This window comes from Bacillus rossius (assembly GCF_032445375.1).
Source record: "Bacillus rossius redtenbacheri isolate Brsri chromosome 9 unlocalized genomic scaffold, Brsri_v3 Brsri_v3_scf9_2, whole genome shotgun sequence".
NCBI classification, from domain to species: domain Eukaryota; kingdom Metazoa; phylum Arthropoda; class Insecta; order Phasmatodea; family Bacillidae; genus Bacillus; species Bacillus rossius.
The window spans coordinates 11,180,500-11,197,081 of NW_026962013.1; the positions used below are offsets into that span (position 1 = coordinate 11,180,500).

General features: G+C 41.6%; 1 protein-coding gene across 1 annotated transcript in view; it reads left to right on the top strand.

The window, feature by feature from the left end:
• Positions 1 to 5,906: 5,906 nt before the first annotated feature.
• LOC134543253 (cuticlin-1) overlaps positions 5,907 to 16,582 on the top strand; it is a 222,403-nt gene continuing 211,727 nt past the window's right edge. The window contains exon 1 of the mRNA XM_063388160.1: positions 5,907 to 6,326. The gene's annotated coding sequence lies outside the window, so the exon portion shown is untranslated. The remainder of the gene's footprint in view (positions 6,327 to 16,582) is intronic.

The following is a 16,582-nucleotide window of genomic DNA, read 5'->3' on the forward strand; positions in this document are numbered from 1 at the left end:
TCAGTTCTTGGAATTGCTCACGTCCTCGGTTTAGCAGCGTTTCGCATCGGCGTTGATGAACACGCGGATGAACTAACCCATTAATTTGTACCTACTTTACGACGACCCCATCTAATCTCAATTACAATGATTTTTTTTAATGCACGTTTTTACTGTCGGTTATCTTATCTCAGTCAAAAACCTGTTAGTTAGCTCATCGGATAGAGCTTTCGGATGGTGATCCGGAAGTCCCGGGGTCTAGTCCCGTCCTGGACGGGAGCTTCTCGCCAACATTCTGCGGAAGGCAAGCGTGAACCACCGCAGAATCATCTCCTCTAGTCTGCCCTGGTGAATGTATTTGGCCACATTCCCTGTCTCCGAGCAGTTTCTCAATAACGATCAATATTTTCACAGTGGTTAACGTAAAATAATTTTATAGCAATAGTTATGTCCATTACATTCCAGTGCATTTATCATCCATTTGACTCTAATACTCACTAACCACACACTGATAAGGTTAGCATGATCCAAAAACATCGAAAAAAAAGAGTTTAAAAGTTAAAATATTATGCTATTCTGTTTGAATAAACCTTTCAATGAATCAAACGAAACTAGAACTAAAGTAAATATTTGTAAGAATTTTTATCATCATTCTTGACCTGATGACAGAACAACACACACACAGAGTGGCGGCTAGTAGAAGGGCGACGAACTCAGAGCTGACGATGCGAACACGCTTCGCACGCCCAGACTGCCTTACAATAAAATACAATATCAAGTTTTCTTACATAATTTAATAATTAAAAGTTATAATCGAAATGATTATAAAATAAATCATTTAAACTAAGTATCGGCGTTAATGGTTTTTACAGTATTTTATTCCTGAACAACACAACTAAATTAAAAATTAAAAATAAGTAAGTAACACGAACGCTCTCATTTAAAAAAATTTAAAGCCAGCATGGTCAATATTTAATTTCGTATTTTTGCAATTTTGTGAGTTTTATACAGAATGTCCATAAAAAAAAGTCCCAGTTATAAATTTTATTCGTAACAACTGTAAGTGTTGTAGAGTGTTGGTTTGAGGTCACAATTAAAGATTAACTCAAACAGTTTTAGAAAAGCGCATGTGCGAGAACTGCTTTGTTGCTTTCTCCTTTGCAGCGCCACCTGCGCAATATGGCGACTGCTGAACGTAATTTCCCCCATTAGTAGAGGGTGAACTATAAACTTTATTTGGCAACAGGATGGAGCCCCTTCCCATTGGAATCTCTTTGTACGAGATTGGTTTGAATGTTGAAGTCCCTGACCGATGGATTTGTGATAATGGTCGAGTCGACAGAGCCTTTTTTTGGCTGGCCTCCACGTTCACCTGACATAACGCCATGCGATTTTTTTTTCCTTTTGGGTTTTATAAAAAAATCGTGTCTATGTTCCGCCGCTACCTAATGATTTGCCAGAGTTGACACAGAATTGAAGAGATGTTATCTTTAAAAGATTTGTGCAATGGGAGTGCATGACTTGATGTAAGTTTTTGGACATACGCCATTCTTAGCAATGGCGTATGTCCAAAAACTTACATCAAGTCAGAATTGAAGAGACTATTGCTTCCATTACTCCGGACTTGTTAACCCAAGTGTGGGAATAATTGGACTTTAGGTTGGATGTGTTCCGTATAACTAAAGGTTCACATATTGAACATTTGTACGATAAACTAGGTTAGTTTACCTTCAATTAGATGTACGATTTGTTGTAAACAGCCTAAATTAAACTGTTATAATATACCATTGAAATCGGGACGTTCTTTTATGGACATACTAGCACAACAGAGTTAAAACCTCTTCAAATTTTACATTACGATGTGGCAGTAGTTTTGGCTTTTGGTTTGCTTCAACACATCAAGCACCACTAAACATAAGGTATTCAGATCTCGTGGTAATGGTTGTTTCAATTGCAGCTTAGCCTTGAAGGTGAAATAAAATCTACTGTCTTTGGGCGGGCCGCCCAAAGCTCTGCTATTGTTTGCAGGCGAGAGATGATTGGCTGGCGTAACCTTGACTTCGAACGGGGAGCGAGCCGAGAAGGCATTAGAGCGCGCAAAGCCTCAATTACACTGAGCTAGTAGTACCCCGGACACTTATTGCTTACGAATCCACTCGTTGCGAACAAACTCGCTCGATGTAATCACCCGTGACTCGTTAACTCGTCGCGCTCTGTGATCCAGCGAATGAAGTTGAACACATGGACATCATGGATGGTCGAGATTATGCACACATTTGTGGATTATAACCTAGCACCACAAAATAACATGCTCTGACAACGTATCGCCCTCATTAAGAAAAAAAATTATTGATGTAGGAACAAAAATTGGTTGTCTGTAAAGTCGGTTTACGGACGATAGTTTAACGTGACAACGTCATAACAAAACATTAATGAAATGATTGCATTCTTTTTATGAATAAAATTGAATCATTTTTATTGAAATATCACTATTTTGTATGGATACAAAGAAATGAAAACTACAATTTAATTGATAAATTTACTTTTATTTGCACTCATTAATTCAAATATGTTTAAAATTTTAACTATAACTTTTATACATGTTTGCTATTTAACTTCTTCCAATCTGTGTTATTCTTTTAAGGATAGGACGATGATAGGAAAAGTAGGAAACGAATGGGAGTGTTTGAAGTTTAATGTGCCTCGGAAAAGTCAAATCGATGGTTGTTCCAATCGAGTGGAAGAGAGATAGATGCGGCGCAAGCGTACAATGAGCGTAATGGGACACAGCATAACGGGACAATGTGCGTTACGGGACACATTTTCGTGCGTGCAGCCGGCGTTAATTGATTTACTAGACGTTGTCACGTCAAAATTTTTTTAACTTTCTAGTCGGCTGGGAATCGCCCGGCTCGATCCGAGAGCAGACGGACCGCCGCGAGCCGGCCGGAGATGGGCCCTTGTTGCTCGGAGGCCGGGGTCGTGGCACCTGCGGGGCGAGCCATTGTCGCCGCATCCAGCCGCAGTCCTCGGCCAATGGGCCGCGCCAGGGGTCAAGGTCACGGCACGCCTCGACCGGCCTCGATGACCTCACCGTAACCCGTCTGCGTCCAGGAAACTGTTACCTGCTCTTGTATGGGCTTGTTCCCCTTTTAGTCACTTCATTTCCTAATATATTTGTTTCATATTTATTTTATTTTAACTGAAATATTTTTTTTTGTAATTTAATTTAATTTTAATCTTTAATTATATTATTAATAACTAGAGACCTACAAAATCCGCGGGTTCATTGACCTCCAGGATAGACTCTACTACACTCTACACACTCGGGCAAATGCCAACTGTTCATTGGCTGCTGACTTGTGAGTCGTCTCGACTGGGTGGCCTGTGATTCGACACTTCTATGAGTGAGGGTCTCTAATTGGCCCTCAGTCCTCCAGATTAACAGTGAACCAATTGCAGAAGCAGCGCTAAGGTATAATTATTTGAATTGTAGCATATCACGAAATGAATCCGCGAATTTTGCAGGTCTCTATTACCTAATAACTAAGGACCGGAAAAATTCGCGGGTTCAATGACCGCTAGCATGAACTCCACAGCTCTATGTATACTCGGGGAAATGTCACCCACTCATTGGCTGCTGTCGTGTGAGACGTCCCAACGTAGTAGCCTGTGATTCGTTACAGATTTGGGTATGCGTTTCTTATTGGCCCAGAGTCCTGAAGATGAGTTGCGAGCCAATGGCAGAAGCAGCTTTGGTGTATAACTATTTCAATTTTAGGATATCGCGAATTGAATCCGCGATTTTTTAGGGTCTCTATTATTAACGGGAACGCAAATTCGGATTTTCAAGGGAGGCCCGTGGAAAATCCCACAGGTAGGAAAAAAGGGAGGGTGGGATATACCGCGCGGCCTGAGAGTTTTGCAAGCTGGATGGTTGCTTGTATGTTATATACTGCCCATATTCTGGCGTGGACACATTCAATATTAAAAAAAAAAAATATACCGAAAATTTTCCATAAAACATAGTTTTGACGTTTATTTTTATCGAAACCCGTTTCACGGTCAGGATTTTGCTAGCTCAAGCGGGCCACCTCAGAGATGGGCTTCTTAAATCCAGGGGGGGGGGGGCTGCCCCTCCCCACAACCTGGGATCTACACCCGTGACTATTATACTGCAATACATGCAATCATGAAACAATTTAATTTTGTTCATAGTCATTAAGTACGATGTCAACAAGTATGTATACAAAGATTCACACTTTCAAAGTTTTATAAACTCAATGTAGGTGTAATTGATTCGATACTGCAAGGCAGATTTTCGTAAAATTATAAATGGTACAAGTGATATCGTTGGCAACTGAGTTTCCTTGTAAAAGTTCAAATTTTTTTTCCATGTATATACATATGTTAAAATGGTGTCTAAATCTGGTAGTTGTGAAAAATTAACGTGAAATTAAAAATTAAAAACCACTATCATTATTTGCTTTAATACCGAGAAAAAATATAATAATTTAGAAAAACCTGTAAAACATCTGCGATATTCAGAACACAGTTGATTAATTTAATCATTATGCTATAAATTTTTAGTTACAAGGAAGTCTTTTTAATGCCGACACCATTTAAGCTTTTTAGAAAATACTGATTTAATATCTCATAATTTTAATGTTAAATTAAAATTGTATGAAAAAATTCTCCATCCCTCTCAAAATATGAAAGTGTTCCAGTGTTTAAGTCTGGTTTTTTTTTTAGATCACTTGATTATGCCAGATTTATTTTTAACGCAACACGGACTAACATCTAATATCATAGTTGATTCTGAAATCTTTTTAACAATCGGGGTTAATAAATCGTTAGTCATAGAGAAGACGAGCGAGAACCATTGCCGCACACTGACACCTTAGCGCCCACGGCAACCGAAGTCCCAGCATTGGAGTGGGATGATCATCTTCCCGTCTACTGCAAGGACATCCAAGACGACAGGTTGTGAAGTTTGTGACAGCCGCCAAACGCGCTCATTCAGCCAGCGAGCCCACTACAGTGCGTGGGAACACTCTTGCGATTGGGAGACTTGAACGCACGCATAAGACGCGAGAAGAACAGTTTGCCCATATCAAAGCAAGCAACCAACCCCCTTTCCCACCCTGGAGGCCTTTCCGCCCGCCGCAACTCACAACGTCGTAATCATTTTACGAATTCCTTTCCCTGCCTCCTCGCCACACCGCTCTTACGCTTCAGAGCAAGAGAGAGAGAGAGAGAGAGAGAGAGAGAGAGAGAGAGAGAGAGAGAGACGGAGAGGCGGCAGACTGCCCCGGTCCGTACGTCGTCGTTTTTCGGTGTCGTTGCCCTTTCCGTCTGCTCATGTTCCCCCTTTCTTCCCCCTCCACAGTCGCTCGTCGGGCGAGTGGAGGGGGGGGGGGCAGATTCCCCTGCCCCCCCCCCCCGGGGGGCGGAAGGAAGAAGGGGCCGGCCCTCGCCCAGGTCTTGGCCGCCGGAGTTCGCGATGACCCCCCCCCCCCCCCGGAAAGTTCCGACAGGTCGCAGAGCGCGCGGAAAGTACTCGGACTTCGGCTCGACAGGCGCGGGCCAAAGAGGAAGCAGGAATCTCTAAGAGGAATAGAGGTTAGGAAAAAAAAAAAAGGAGGAGGAAGCCCAGGCTACCCCTCCACGCACCCTCCCCTCCCTACCTGCTTCACCCCTTCTCCACCCCCCCTACCCCCCACCACACGTGCGCGAGTGGTAAGTGGGCAGTTTGTTGACTCGCGTAGCGGCTGGGTCGGTCAAGGCTAGGGAAGCCTGTCGCCCTCCCCTCCTGCCCCGTCAACCCCCCCCCCCCCTCCACGGGCCTTGAGGGCTGCGCCGGCCAGACGATGCGCGCACCTCGCCTCGGACAGTTCGAAGGCAGCGCCGCCGCCGCCGCAACCGCCCGTCCTTGAACACGCCGACGGATAATAAAAAAATAAAAAAAATAACCACCATTTTTCTAAACCGCGCCGCCGGGACCATGCCTCCGCCCAGCTGGTTGTTCGCCGAGGAGAAACCCGCCAATCAGAGAGCTTGAGAACGTACCTCCCGGTCACCGGACGCCGCGTACAACGGGCAGCGGAGAAACGGCCGCCGCGTGTGTGTGTTGTGTGTTGTTGTGTTTGACTACTGGATAGATCTCGATTGGTAAAAATAATAAACACGTGTATCTTCCGTCGGTAGGAAGAGAAGGCGACGCGTGGTGTGTCGGGAGTCCGCCGTCGGGGACCATGAGTCGCCCTTCCGGACATCGGTGACGTCACAGGCCGCGTATAGCGACACCCGCCGACAGCCGCCCCATCGCCGAAACCCGCGCCGACGAGGTGAGTCAGCGACGTCTGTGCGCGCGAGCGTGTGTGTGTGTGTGAGTGAGTAACCTGTCAATAACCTTTCGCGGGAGCGCGTGAACGACGCGAAGCGACGGTTTTCCAAAGGCAAAGCCGCCGTACCGGTGTCTCGCGCTTAGAGGCGCGAAGCACACGTGAATTGCGTGCCGTGGTCGCCTTAACGTACCTCGAAGAAAAACGCGAAACACCGCCAGATGGTCGGTCAACTTAACTGGGGTCCACTTCCATAAATTACGTAACAGTATATCCGGGAGTGGAAAAAAAATAAACATATGTATATTTACACTTAATAACTGTCTCCATTACTTTTTCTTTTTTACTAAAAGTTAAATTAAAAATTTGTACGGTAAAGTGTTAACTACCCGTTATCAAATTCAAAAATTTCCTAGCACCGCAAAAATCATAGACATGTTCGTATTTATCTTTGCTTCATAAATTTTTAATTATTATAAAGCTAAAGATTTATTTTATTCTTATTTTGTATTTCAGATGTACACGCGCTTAGCCAGACAAATTTTAAACTAAAACAAATTACTTACAGTGAATTAACCATAGTGATCACTTCTTTCTGACGATATTTACCCAGTCAAACATTTTGCTTGTTTTGCTTGTAATTGAATAAGATCATGCAAACTGTGCAAACAATCGTTGGCTTGTCAAATGGGATGAATATTACGTTGTACAATAGTTTTAATTAAGACATGCCTCCAAGAAAGCTAGTTGATCAGAAATTTACAAACTGCTTTTTTATAGTTTATTTTTATTTTAAAAAAATATTTAGTTACCTACAGTGTTATTTATGCAAAACCGTTTAATCTTGAAAAAGGTGGAAAGTCATTTTTTTAATATCAAGAGCAAGAAATGAAAATAATTTATAAAATTATTAACACTCCTAATCTACTTTAAAATTATGTTATTAATGAGTTTTATATTATGTGTCTATTAATTTTTCTCTAAAAACCAAACTAATTTAATAATATTCATTGTTATTTATTATTCACACTTTTTGTGTCAAAAAGCTGAAACATTTTACAATTTATAACTGCTGCAAAATATTTGATTAATTTTATCTAGTCAATTGTTTTCTAAGAAACATGAACTAGTTTCTTAAAGAACAAAATGAGCACGTTTTTTGGTGCAGTTCAAGTTACATGATAAACGCAAGTTATTTTTAAAAATTGCCGTGGAGAACTTTCAAAGCATGAGCTTACTTTGTAACAAGCATAAAACTATTATTTTTTTCCTCACAAATTATTTAAATAAATTTTTTACTATAGACAATTTTATGAATATTTTTAGCACTTTCCGAATCATTTCCAAGCAATAATATCGACATTTCCGTAACCATTTGCAGTGCCAGTATCTTGAAGTTGCTGACTTTAACCCCCGATGTTTATTCAGCAACAGTAAGGTATATACTCTTATATAATTTGTTATTACATTTTTACAATATTTAATAAATAATTTTACTAAATATATCTAAGATATAAGCTTGTATTATCATAAAGCTCTTTGTGACAGTCAGTAATACGCTACGATTAAACCCTTGGTCAGTAATGCATCGAAAGAAATTTTTTTTACATCATGTGAACACTGCTTGCTAACCAATACACAATGCAGAACCATTATAAGGCGTTATAACCAGCCATATTTGATTTTAAATAGAAACATTGTTTGAGACCGGAAAAATTCGCGGATTCATTTCACGACAGACTAGAATCCAAATACGTTTACCTATTTGTTGCTTTTTAACAGGTGTAATTTGTCCGAGTACATTAGGCATCGTGGAGTCTAGTCTAGAGGTCGTTTAACCCGCGAATTTTTACAGTCCCTACGTACATGTAGACTCGACTCGACGTTTAGTAACTTCAACCGGTGGATGAATTCGGCGAGGAAAATATTTCATGCTTGAAGAGATTTTGCTCATGAGGCGACGTTTTCACTCTCAGCTGCAGTATGAGTTAGCTACCAGAGTTTTTGAGTTCCAAGATGGATACATTTCAAGGGTAAGAAGAAAACGAAGAACATTATTTCCTTCCATTGATACTTCATTGCAAACAATAATTAACTGTTTCGAAGGAAACAATAAAATGATATTCTTTACAGAGGTGGTGGAATTCCGAAAGTTTACCAGTAACCCTTGGTGATTTACAGTGAAATAATTTACTGCACCGAACTGATTTTAAAGTAAAGAGTTTCTAATGTAAGCAGTTTTTCACGAGCTAGAATAATTGACATGGATATTAATGAGAGTAAGTAAGTTTACACTTTTTTCTACTGTGGTTAGCTAATATGCTCGACAGGTTATAAACTGAGCCCAATAAAAGGATTTAGACGACAGTAGCGACGCTGTCTTGTTCCTGAGGGTTTTGTGAGCAGGGCTTACTTACACACACAATTCTTAGTACATTCGTGTTCGAGGAGAATATCCAACACAACCGCAGTGTAAGAGAAGATGAAAAACGCTGAAGAAAAGCTCGTGTAAGAAAAGCAGGTGTAAGCTACTCATACGCCGAACAATTTTCAGTCAAAAATTTTAAATTAGGAAAAAATACTTTAGGGTCCCAAACCGCTGAGGTAAATGACATGCTATTAACTGTAACATAGGGGCACTCTTTTTTGCCGAAGCGCTTTTCCATACGTCAGAGACGACGGTTTCAGTCAAAAAGCTTTAAGGCAAAATGGTAAACTGGCAAATTGGTTTTTTTTACCATATTGATTTCAAGCAAAAAACCTTTTTGAGCGTAAAGAGACTTACATAAAAACAATCATACACGCAAAATGGCTCATTCCAACTTCAAAAATCAAGCTCATTCTCACGATTTCAACATCTCCAGTAAGTCGAATATCCAACCTTTGAGCGAATAAGTGGGCATATACATTGCATTGTATGTGTAGCTTGTATTTTGTTAATTGTAGGTTGCAGGTTGCGTCCGTGGGACCCCATCTAAATAGTGTCTGAACCATTACGTCCCAGTCTTACTGTTTCACAGCGGCGAGGAATGTAATTACAAGAAACGAACAGTGGGTGGGTACCGACAACAGAATACCGCTTAATATATCACATGTGGCAGGGCTCATTAATTTAGCCTGATCTGGTTCTGTAGGCATGTTTTGTGTTACAGAAACTAATGGAAACCCGGAATTAATTGTTCTAAAACTTAAGTCGGTGATCTGTATCATGTTAAAAAAAAATTTAAAGCTGTTTAAGTATGCGGCAGCATAATATATTTTTGAACTTAAGCTTGAGTAAAATTAATATCGCGTAAAAGTACAATTTTTATGAACTGGTAAATTTATCATTGCTGTTCTAGGGTATGTAAATATACATTTTAAGGCATGTGTAATTGTGCAAATAATACCGGTTAATTTTACTACGATTGTTAATAAAAATTTGGAGTAATTATGAATTTGTAAAACCGCACTTCTTCCAAGAATGTTTTTTTTTAAAATCTAAGTATGGTTATCAACGTTGTGTACTTAAAAAAAACTTTTATCTCTATTTATTGCTCAACAAACCACTTTTATTCAACTTTGTGAACTGGCAAAGGTTCGAAATCATGACCTTTTGATTGCTACAAGGTTAAAATAAACATACGTTAACACATTTCTCTGGCGGGACTTACAAGCTGTTTGCTGTAACTCCATGTATATCATGATTCGGAGAACTAGAATAAGTATTCGGTAGATACCCGGAAATTTCGCGGATTCATCTGGCCTCAAGGTAGAATTCAAAGTCATTAAGTGTTCCCAACCCATTATTTACTTTCCCATCGGTTGATTTACTAGTGAGAATATTTTTTTATTCTCGACAATTGGTAGAGACCGGAAAAATTCGCGGATTCAATGACCTCTAGGATAGCCTCCATTATCCTCTGCACTTCTCAAGTAAACACGCGTGTTCATTGGTTACTAAAATGTGAGTCGTCTCCACTGGGTAGCTTGTGATTCGACGCTTCTTTGGTCGATAGTCTCTCATTGGCCCAGAGAGCTCCAGTTAAACCGCGAGCCAATAACAGAACCAGCAGAATTATACACATGTTTGAATTTCAGCCTATCACGAAATGAATCCGCGAATTTTTCCGGTCTCTAACAATTGGTACTACATGATTTACATTCTTCTCTGGGCATAGTTGGCTCACGGTCGTAGAGGGGCGTGTCCAAATAACCGCGGTCCAATCATGACCGCAGTGCGAAGATGTGAAGGGTTTTGCATTCTTACTTGCGACTAAATGAATGAATAGGGACTGGAAAAATTCGCGGTTTCAATGACCACTAGGATAGACTCCACGATTCTCTAGGTACTCGGGCAACTATCACCAGGTTATTGGCTACAGACTCGGGACACCTGTTTACTGCGATTCTTATGATTCGATACTTCTTTTGTTGAGTGTTTGCCATTGGCTCAGAGTCCTTCAGGTAAATTGCACGCAGCATTAATCTAAACGAGTTTGGATTCCAGCCTGTCTCGAAAGGAATCCGCGAATTTTTCCGGTCTCTATGAATGAATGAGCGAAATTTCCGTATCTCTAGTAATTTGTGTACGCATTTATTTATTTCTATCCCTGCAGTTTTCTGAAAGGAAATACTAGGATTACTTATTAATAGAGACCCGTGAATTTCGTGGGTTCATTTCGTGTTATGCTAAAATTCAAATAATTATACCTCAGTGCTGCTTCTGTCATTGGTTCTCGGTTAATCTGGAGGACTGAGGGCCAATTAGAGACCCTCACTCATAGAAATGTCGAATCACAGGCCACCCAGTCGAGACGACTCACAAGTCGGCAGCCAATGAACAGTTGGCATTTGCCCGAGTGTGTAGAGGATATTGGAGTCTATCCTGGAGGTCATTGAATCCGCGAAAATCACGGGTCTCTACTTATTAATTGAATACATAACGATCACTACGTTCCAAACAGACAAAGTTTCGAAACCGTTAGATTCCCCAGCGGCAGCGACGATGTGGTTATTCTCGAAACTAGAGCCGTTGTTGGAGACCACCAGCTCCGGTGGTGAAGCGACTAGGTTGGCAGGCCTGGCGCGGGTCGCTCCTGTGAGACGCACCAGGAACCAGTCGACACGAGCACACACTGTTGGCGCCGTGCCTAGAGCCCCCGTACACCGTCAAACTACGTCTGGCAACACAGTTGTACACGGGTCGAACACTGAAAGATACACGGCTCCTAATTTTCCAAGTCTAATAAATCTGAGAACACAACTTCTTCAAAAAAATGTTTTAAATTATGTCTAGAGACCTTTAAAAATCGCGGATTCAATTCGCGATAGGATAGAGTCCGAATACTTTTGACATTATTTTGCTTCAGTGATTGGGCCACAGTTTATCTGAAGGACTCCCTGGGCCAATGAAAAATATTTATCAGAAGAATTAGCGAATCACGATCATTCCAGTCAACAGGTGTTACGAGTCGGTAACCAATCAGCAGATGTAATTTGCACGAGTGCGTAGAGGATCATGGAGTCTATCCTTTAGGGATTTTAAATCGCGAATTTTACAGGTCTCTAATTATGTCACACTATCAAAGACTTCAATTGGACTTACCCGGCTCAAACCTTTTAATCTTAAACTTATCTTGAAATCAAAATAATCCATCACAGTGTCGAGTGGAAATTCTTACTCGTTATATTTCAGCATTTATTATCTGTTAAAATCTATAAATTAAATACCTGGCAGATATTAAAATTAGAGAACATTAATTTTACTAATTTAAAAACACACCATTTGCTCTTTTTATATGAAATAACTTTTATACGACATTCGTATTATTATTTTAGTTATTTCACTTTTATGATCACCTTAATCGCCCTTGTATTCTCCGCCATTTTAAAATTTCGTTGTAGTTAAAACGGACGCCATTTCTGGTTTCACTGGGCACGATTCTAACTGGCTCATTCCGTCCAACATTCCACATTCACAACAAGGCAGATTTCGCGAAAAGATTTCGAGACTCGATGAAAGTTAAAACACTGTAGCACCGTCTGTGTTTCGTGATTGGGTGAGTTTCTCCCAGGTACACGTCGATTGTAACAACACCAATCACAGTGATTCAGTGAGGAAGCAAACGCGTACTGAGTGGCTCGGTCAAACAAGGCAACGACTTCTCTCACAGACGTCCGCCAGTCACAAGTATAAGAAACCACAGGTGCGGGTATACCTTGTTGCAGTCTAATAGCTAAGTGTTCAGATCTTTTCGCGAAAACTGCCTGCCTCTACATATAGTCAAGTCATCTAACATGTAAGAAAAAAAAACATGGCTGCGCTGGTGACGTTTTCGGTGACGTCAAAACACTTCAACATTATTTCACCAAACACGCTGGCAAGTTCCGGATGCGAAAGTTTGACAGCGTGACAGGGACTTAACTGCGGTGTCTCTGACTGCGTGCTGCACCCATGGAGGTGAGAAGTAAGGGAGTTGGTGTGTCCAGTCTTTGCCATGTTAATACTTGAAGTCAATATGACGTCGACCCTCACCCTCCTTTTCCATCTGCACAGCAAAACAACTTTTGGTTGTAATGAAGTTCAACGCTAATTCCTTGTATGTGTGAGGGTACAAAATTTTTTTTAAAAGCTGCATTACCACATTATTGCACGTTTAAGATTCTTCCTAGCGATTTATTTTCTAGATTTCAAACAGTTTTATAGCATATTAGTAGAGACCGGAAAAATTCGCGGATTCATTTCGTGATAGGCTGAAATTCAAACATGTGTATAATTCTGCTGGTTCTGCTATTGGATCGCGATTTAACTGGAGCTCTCTGGGCCAATGAGAGACTATCGACCAAAGAAGCGTCGAATCACAAGCTACCACGTGCAGACGACTCACAATTTAGTAACCAATGAACACGCGTGTTTACTTGAGAAGTGCAGAGGATAATGGAGGCTATCCTAGAGGTAACTAAATCCGCGAATTTTTCCGGTCCCTACATATTAGCCTTTATTAATAGAGACCGAGGAAAAAAATCGTGGATTCAATTAGCATTGTGCTAGAATACAAACGCATGCAGCTTCATACTGCTTTTGTGATTGGCTCACAGTTTATCTTAAGGACTCTTGAGACACAGAAAAAACCTTCAACCAAAAAATATCGAATCGAAAGCGTCCCAGTTGACAAGTCATTAGCCAATGAACAGGCGGCATTTGCCCGAGTGTGTAGGTACGGGGATTGGGGAGTGTATCGTAATTGAAATCGCGAATTTTTTCTAGTCCCTATTTATTAAACAAGTAGAATTGGTTTTGCTATACAATTGCTAAGCAGTCGACTTCAAATACAGAACAGATACCAGTTCCGTATTTTTAGCTCCATGTTTTCACCTCGAAAACGCTTCTAAAACTGCGAGTTTTCTTAGCCACAACATCAGAAAATTGGTTATAACCGATTTCTTCTCGCCGTGATTCGTTTATCACAACGGCATTTAACTGGCTGCGTTTGCCCTAAAAATTAATAATTGTTTTTTTTGTTGTGTCCACCTGAATTTTTTTTCTTTAAATTTGTAGGGCTGTTACTAAAAAGATAGCACTCTGATCTAAATTTTTTTTTAAACCGCTCGAATCATTTCGATATGAGTAGGGACAGGAAAAATTCGCGGGTTCAATGACCTCCAGGATGAACTCCATAGTTTTACGTACACTCGGTCAAATATCACCAACTCATTGGCTGCTGTCTTGTGAGACGTCCCAACGTAGCAGCCTGTGATTCGATAAAGCTTTGGTTGGGTGTTTCTCATTGGTCCAGCGTCATCCAGGTGAGTTGTGAGCCAATAGCAGAGACAGCACTGAGGTATAAATATTTGTATTTTAGCCTATCGCGAAATGAATTCGCGAATTTTTCCGGTCTCTAGATATGAGTTTCAGGGGCACTGCCTATCAAGGTATACGAGTGTTGGAAAGTACTTTGTAATTATTTTTCCTTGTGGGGATTTGCTAGTTTCAAACTTAAACGCAAGTGTGGGGAAATGTGTGTGCATAGCAGACAAATTTTTCGTTGCTAATCGAAACTGCCTGTGCGGATGTCGAGCAAGCGACGGGGCGACAGTTTCTCGCGCGCGACGTGCGGTCGAGAGCAGAACTACTTTCCAGCGGCGATTGTCGCCAGTCAGGAAGCGAGGCGCGGTTGACTAATGATGGCTGCAGACCGATTGTTGTCTTCGTCGCCGAACACTGCGTGCGACTTGCTAAACACAACTGTCAAATTCAGCTGATTCAATCTATGCCACGTGCTTTTTTTTTTTTTCCACAAGTGGTACTCCAAACACATATACATTTTTGCCTGAACATTTTGTTTTAACGTAACGTGGTGATTTGATATAAATGCGCTAATAATAATTAGGGATGCCACTATGATACTGAACATATCATCTGGACCACACATCGGCAGTACATAGCGTAGGGGCATGCATATTTCGCGAAAAGATTTCGAGACTAGATGAAAGTTAAAACACTGTAGCACAGGCTGTGTTTCGTGATTGGGTGGGTTTCGCCGAGGTACAAATCGATAGTAACAAAACCAATCACAGTGACTCAGTGCGGAAGTAAACTCGTCCTGAATGGCTCTGCCAAATAAGGCAACGACGTCTCTCGCAGACGGCCGCCAATCACAAGGAAGAAACCCCAGGTGCGAGTATACCTTGTTGCAGTCTAATAAGTGTTCAGATCAAAATGCCTGCCCCTATACATAGGGATTGGAAACATTCGCTGGGATCAACGACCTCCAGGATAGAATCGACATTCCTCTACACACTGAAGCAAATGCCACTTGTTCATTGGACCCTGATCTACGAGATGTCTGAACTGGATTGTCGTGTATTCTTTATTTCTTTGAATGATAAATTCTCATAAGCTCACGGGCCTCCAGATAAACTGTGTGTCAGTCTCAGTGGCAGAAAAATTGTATAATGGTTGGAATTCTAACCTATCGCGAAATGAATCCGAGAAATTTTTTTTCCGGTCTCTTAACAATTAAAGTGACGCACATGCGAACCTAGCGATCAAATTAAACAGTTCCTCTGGACAACTACCACAGTACAGAAGAAAACAGTAGGCTTATTAAAACAAAATAGTTGAAGCCTTTCGGGAACAGATATTGTTACCGTCATCGGGCACAAACAAGACTGGTGTTTTTAGCCTGCCGCCACAGTTCTCTTCTGGTCACACGTGACTCGGTGAAAGCTAGGGGGGAGGAATTTTTCGCCTGTTAGTCTGCAACAAGTTATACCCGCACTAGTTGTTTCCTCATTGTTAGGGACTGGAAAAATTCGCGGATTCAATGACCTCTAGGTTAGCCTCCATTATCCTCTGCATTTCTCAAGTAAACACGCGTGTTCATTGGTTACTAAATTGTGAGTCGTCTCCACAGGGTAGCTTGTGATTCGACGCTTCTTTGGTCGATAGTCTCTCATTGGCCCAGAGAGCTCCAGTTAAACCGCGAGCCAATAGCAGAACCAGCAGAATTGTACACATGTTTGAATTTCAGCCTATCACGAAATGAATCCGCGAATTTTTCCGGTCTCTACTCATTGTGATATGGCGGCCGTCGGCGAGAGAAGTCGTTGCCTTGTTTGGTCGAGCCGCTCAGGTCACGTTTGCTTCCGCACTGAATTACTGTGATTGGTACTTTAACAATCGACATATATAGCTGAAATGAACTCACCCAATCACAAAACAGGAGACGATGCTACAATGATTTAAATTTCTGCTAGTCTCCGAATCTTTTCCTCTAAATACGCATGGCTGGGGACCTGAAAAATTCGCGGGTTCATTTCGTGTTATGCTAAAATTCAAATAATTATACCTTAGTGCTGCTTCTGTCATTGGTTCACTGTTAATCTGGAGGACTGAGGGCCAATTAGAGACCCTCACTCATAGAAGTGTCGAATCACAGGCCACCCAGTCGAGACGTCTCACAAGTCAGCAGCCAATGAACAGTTGGCATATTTGCCCGAGTGTGTAGAGGATATCGGAGTCCATCCTGAAGGTCATTGAACCCGCGAAATTTTTTCCGGTCTCTATGCATGGCCCTAATAATTATTTTACACACTCGCGCAACGGAGGTCGTTGGCCCGGCGTAACGTGGGAACCCGAGCCGGCGGAGAGAGCTTGCATGTCCCGGCGTCTCGTCGACCTTGGCAGGGTTGAGGGGGAGGGGGAGGGGGTCGCTGTCGAGCGAGGTTGTGCCGCCCCCTCGTCCCGCCACCCCTGCCTTCCCAGCGCAGCCCGA